Below are 6038 nucleotides of genomic sequence, written 5' to 3'. Positions count from 1 at the left end.
ATCGGCCAAACGGTTAAATCCGCAACAAGCACGATGGGCTTTATTCTTTACTCGGTTTCATTTTATCATTACTTTCAGACCAGGCCCAAAAAATTACAGAGTGCCGGCTTGAAGGAAGCATCCATTGTTCCATCTTCTGTCATCTTCGCTGGCTTGACCCAGGATTTGGCCTCTCGTGTCATCGCGTCTCAACCCTCAGCCCCCCAGGAGATGCCACAGGATCGTCTTTTTGTTCCCAAAAATCTGCGGGAGTTGGTCCTCAAGGATTTTCATTCTAGCAGGGTCGCTGGACACCTAGGCTTTAATAAGACCCTTGAGCTTTTGTCCAGAGCAGTCTGGTTACCCACCATGAAGCAGGATGTTTCACGCTTCGTCTCGTCTTGTCTTATCTGTGCCCGGCACAAGTCTTCCCGTCTATCTCCTATAGGTCCGCTTCTTCCTTTGTCTATTCCTGAGAGACCGTGCTCCCATATTTCCATGGACTTTATTGTCGATCTCCCTCCATCTGCCCACTTCACCGTTATTTGGGTCACGGTAGATCGCTTTAGTAAGATGGCACATTTTACACCTTTGCGCAAGCTTCCCACGGCCAAAGAGTTAGCACAATTATTTATTACTCATGTTTTCAGGCTGCACGGTCTCCCCGTGGATGTAGTTTCAGACAGGGGCTCCCAGTTTGTGGCTAGGTTCTGGAAACATTTTTGCACCGGTTTGGGGATTCAGGTCAGTCTCTCCTCAGGGTACCACCCGCAATCCAATGGACAGACAGAAAGGGTCAATCAGGCCTTAGAGCAATTTTTGCGTTGTTTCATTTCCAAGTGTCAAAGCAATTGGGCGGAGTTGGTACCGTTAGCCGAGTTCGCTTATAATAACTCCTACCATGTGGCTTCCAAGAGCTCGCCGTTTCTTTGCAATTTTGGTTTTCATCCCAGGAGTAACTCATTTTTTGTCCCCATGGATTCCTCTCGGTCTTCCTCTTCTGCAGTGGCCCTCCTTAGGAGGTTGTGGAAGAAGGTGCATCTGGCCTTGAGACAATCCTCGGCACGTTCTAAGTTCTTTTTTGATAGACACAGGAGGCCGTGTTTGTTCAGAGTAGGTCAAAGGGTATGGCTGTCAACTCGTCACATCAAGCTTCGATAGAAATCCCATAAGTTGGGTCCCAGGATCATTGGACCTTTTCTGATTACTGAACAGATTAACCCAGTTGCTTTCAGGTTGCGTCTTCCCAGGTCATTACGAGTCAATAATGTCTTCCATTGTTCTCTTCTCAAACCGGTCTCCATGGTCTCCAGGTCTCTGCCCGCTCGGAACCGCAAACCTATCATCATTCAGGGACATATGTAGTTGAACGCATCCTAGATTCCAAGATTGTTAGGGGTCAACTTAAATTCTTGGTCCATTGGAAGGGTTTCGGGGATGAGGAGAGGTCTTGGGTGCCCGAAAGATTTCTACATGTGCCCAGGTTAGTGGCGGAATTCTTTAGGAGGTTCCCATTCAAACCCGGGTCCATGGGTTCCGTAACCCCTCCTCAAGGGGGGTTGGTACTGTTAGAGGCCGCGCGAGTACCACTACATACCCGGCGGCCTCTGGCTGCCGCAATGTCAGGGGAGGTTCGTACGGCGGTCTCGGACGCAGTCCGGAGCTTCTCGGGCAGGGCGTCCCGGCTGTTGCCAGGCAGCCGGGATGCCGCCGCGTCATCACCCCGTCACTTCCACCGCACGTCACTGCTCAGGCGGAAGGTCAGGCACAGCCTCTTCCTCCTCTCCCGCAGTGGTTGCCTAGGCGACGGGGGACGCCAGGCGGCCGCAGGGAGGAAGAGGCAGTACCTGCTGCTGACCCCTGGCCACGCCCCCAGTACTAATTGGCGGCATATTTAAACTGCACGTCTGGGACACTCAGACGCCGGTTATAGTTCTGACCTAGCGTCCTGAGTGTTCCCGGTTCCAGGTTCCTGTCTACCCAGTGCCTGTCTGTCTGCAATTCATCTTGCCTCAGCTTCCAGCGTTCCTGTTTACATCCCCTGGTTGTCTGCCTGCGAGTGGTCCCTTCTTGTCTGTGACTCCATCTTCCAGATAAGTTGGGGGTTACCCCACCATTCTCTTGCTACGGATATTTATTCATATTTTTTTCTATTGTGTCAACTCTTGTGTATTGTTACGCTTGCTAGCTACAGCTTTTCCCTCTGGGTTCAGTTTATATAGTTATTGTGTCATTCATTCGTGTATTGTTACACCTGCATGCTCCAGTGTTGCCCATTAGGGCTCTGGTCAGCTTTTGGTTGTTGTGTCACCCTCTGTGTATTGTTACACCCACTCACCCCTGCATTGTTAGTGGGGGTTCTGGTCTATTGGTGGAATAGTGTCATCTCCTAGGTTACTGTTACGTCCGGGTGGCATTATCCCACGCACTCCGGAGAAGGGCCAGGTGATCCTCGCCGTCTGTGGGTAGTTAGCTGTCCCCTTGCTCACCTCTGGCCTTGGCGGCTGAGTTGTCACACGTAAGACCTGGTGGCATTGGCGTCGGAGCCTGATTAACGGGCTCCTTCGAACGTGGCTATTAGAGGTGAAGCCTAGTATATGCCTGGTGGCAATGGAGTTAGGGTCGGCGAGGTCACCCGTGTCCATAACACAATGTCGCTAAGTTTGATGTGCAGCACATCAAAAATAGCTTTACCACAAGTGACCACTGAAGCGAGTATATAGCGCATAAACACTCATCCCTAATCAAAGTAGACAACTATGCAGTACAGAACCTGTTGGCTGTAAGAACGAATAATGCAGTAGACAATTCCTGTACTTAAAAAATGTTCAACAAAAATATTTAATTATTAGGAAAGGCTGGAATACAATATTATTGTTGTTATACAAGAAAAAGTCGAAGGAAACAATGTGGTATTTTTTAGTAAATGTACATATGGATTTCAAACAGTAGGACTATTATGTTCCATCCATTAAGTGATCCCTTATAGCAATACATGGACTATGGTCTAAGACCATCACTCTTGTAGATGCAAAGGATGTTTTACAGCTATTAGATCAATTTGGGTAGGAGGATCATTTTCATTTCTCAGCCAGTACTAATATGATTTCATTATATAGTGATTTTCCACATGACAAAGGATTCTAAGCTATAAATTGGTCCTGGAATAACAATGAAATAGTTGAAGCAATGAAGGACTGTGTTATGGAACCATTAGAATTTATCATGAGGAATAATGTATTTAAATGTGATAATAAGTGGTGCAAACAGACAAATAGCATAACTATGTGGTCTTTCAAGTGTATAAAAAATTTAAATAAACAACTCCTTGGTTTATGAATTTAAAGGTTAAGTGATGCTTTATAAGCGCTGTGGTTTTTTCCTAAATGATATTGTCTCTGAGCTAGCTGACAGTGACATCTTTATGTACTTGTTGCAGAGTTTGGATATTGAAGAGTTTTCTAGATATAATAATTGGAAGTATGAAAGCCATTCTGATAAAAGGTCACAATACAGTACACCAGTGGTGTGATCAGGGTGTTGAACGATTAAGTGTTCAAGATTGGTTGCTAAAACTATTCAGTGTGCCGGGGGAACCAATGTCTTGTTACTTACTAAGTATTAACCCCTCCCTTGCATGCACCTGAAAAGTTTTACTGAACTAATTTAAGCATCTACCACTATCTGTATGTGTGTTGAACGATGAAGCAATCTAAATGATAAAAATAAGTGTCTGCATCAATTAATAAAATGTAATTTTGTGATTGTGTAAATAATCAGAACTAATGATCATAGTGGCTACATCATGGGCTCTAGTGTGCGTTTGGCGCATCGTGTTGCCCCAGACTCAGGGTGCCGGTTTATCCACATACAGTAGGCTGCTGACCAGTGTATTTGTAATGTGCATACATACATTCCCATTGTAGCTTCAATGAGGATGGCAGAATCTTCTAGGAATCCACAGCTCTTATTTATTTTTTTCACCTCTTTAGTAAGTAGTGTATACTTAATGCACTGTACTGTATTTGAAAAGCTACCTTTCAACATTCTGGTGTCCATGTGATGTAGCTGTGTGCTTTACAAGTCTTTCTTTCTCCCTATCCTCCCAATAGTGTGCATAAGCCATCGGAGAACATCTGAAGCAAAGTAAAATTTGAAATAGCTAAAAAAAGGAGGGCATTCAAAGCGTTTAAACAAATGGGACACCCTAATCATTTGCAGCATATAAAAGATAATAAGAAATGTAAAAATACAATCAATATGGCTAAATTAGAGACTGAACGTAAAATAGCTGCAGATAGCAAATCTTATCCCCAAAAATTCTAGTTATATAAAAAGGAAACGGTTAAGGAAGGAAAATATTGGCCCACTAAAAAAAAGGCAGGGTACCCTGATAATAGAAGGAAAAGAGAAAGCGGAATTATTCAATTATTTTTTTGCTTTGGTATTTATGAGGGAAGAAGCTTCAGAATATCTCCCACAGATTAAATGCTCGACTCTTGATTGGTCCCAAACTGTATGTGTGGAGAATAGTCAAAAATAGATTACAGAACCAAAATAGTAACAAATCTTCTGGCCCAGAGGAAATACACCCTAGGATACTAAAACAATTGAGTTCTGTCATAGCACTACCATTATTTCTGAAATTCGAGGAACCAATAAACTCGGGAATGGCGCATAGCTAACGTAGTACCAATATTGAAGAAAGGTAGCAAAACTAACCCCAAAAATTTTAGGCCAGTCACCCTTGCATCCATTGTGAGGAAAATATTAGAAGGAATAATAAGAAATACTATCCAAAATTTCTTAGAAATGGAGAAGGTGATAAGTAAGGCTCAACATGAGTTAGTCAAAAATAGATCATGTCAGACTAATTTAATTAGCTTCTATAAGGAAGTCAGTAGGGTTACTGTTGATGTAATACTTCTTAATGTAATACTTCTTGATTTCGCTAAAGCTTTTGACACTGTGCCTAATAAAATGTTTTTAATAAAACTAGGTACTTTAGGGTTAGGAGATAAAATTTGTAATTGGATTAAAAACTGGTTGCACAGTCGGAGACAGAGAGTGGTGGTAAATGGCATACATTCCAGCTGGCGTAAGGTTCAAAGTGGAGTTCCGCCATGTTCAATATTGGGACCCACCTTGTTTAATATATCCATTAATGATATAGGAAGTGACATAGGTCCTTATTCAGGTCCATTCGCAAACCCTTATGCGTTTGCACAGGGTAATGTTTTTTTAATGCATATGTGCATTAATGCGCATGTGCATGCACTTGGTATGTGCGCCCATGGTGAACAAACTGTTTGCTGGGTGCATGCACCCATCCTGCTCCATCCCCTGGAGGGTGGGGGCAGGGGCTGGCAGGCGAGTCCATTAGCATATGGGAATGCCCAGTGTGGCCATAAGGGACATGGGGAGACGGGCAGCTGACATCACTGGGCACCGCACCTTAAAAAGGACATAAATGGACTGGAACAGGTACAGAGAAGGGCAACTGAGCTAGTAAAAGGTCTCAAATCACTAGAATACAAATATAGGCTGAATGTTTTTACTGGAGAAACAGAGGTTGAGAGGTGATATGATTAGTATGTTCAAATACAGGATTGGGAATCATATGGAACTGGGAGATTATTTGTTCACTAACAGGCCTATATTTAGGACATGCGGGCATGTACTGAGGCTCAAGGAAAATCATTTTCGTACTGAATTAAGAAGGGAATTCTTAGTAGGTGAGGCTGAAAAAAGACTTGAGTCCATCTAGTTCAACCTATGTTTATAGTAGCTTATCCCTTGTTGTATAGTATGTTTTGATATTTTAAAGACAGATTTTGTTACTTATTTATACCCGTGGATGTTTTTAACCAATAAATGTTTATCCAACCTTATTTTAAACATATTTATAGTGTTTGCCGACACCACTTCTTCAGGAAGAGAGTTCCAAAGTTTGACTGTTCTGACTGTAATTAATTTTTTTCTTCTAGATGAACAAAATATTTTTTCTTCTAATCTAAACTCGTGCCCTCTCATCCTAAATTCATGTCTAGCAGAAAAAG

Source organism: Crinia signifera, chromosome 1 (genome assembly GCF_055691185.1).
Source record: "Crinia signifera chromosome 1, ASM5569118v1, whole genome shotgun sequence".
NCBI classification, from domain to species: Eukaryota; Metazoa; Chordata; class Amphibia; order Anura; family Myobatrachidae; genus Crinia; species Crinia signifera.
Note: the sequence above shows the minus strand (reverse complement) of the source record.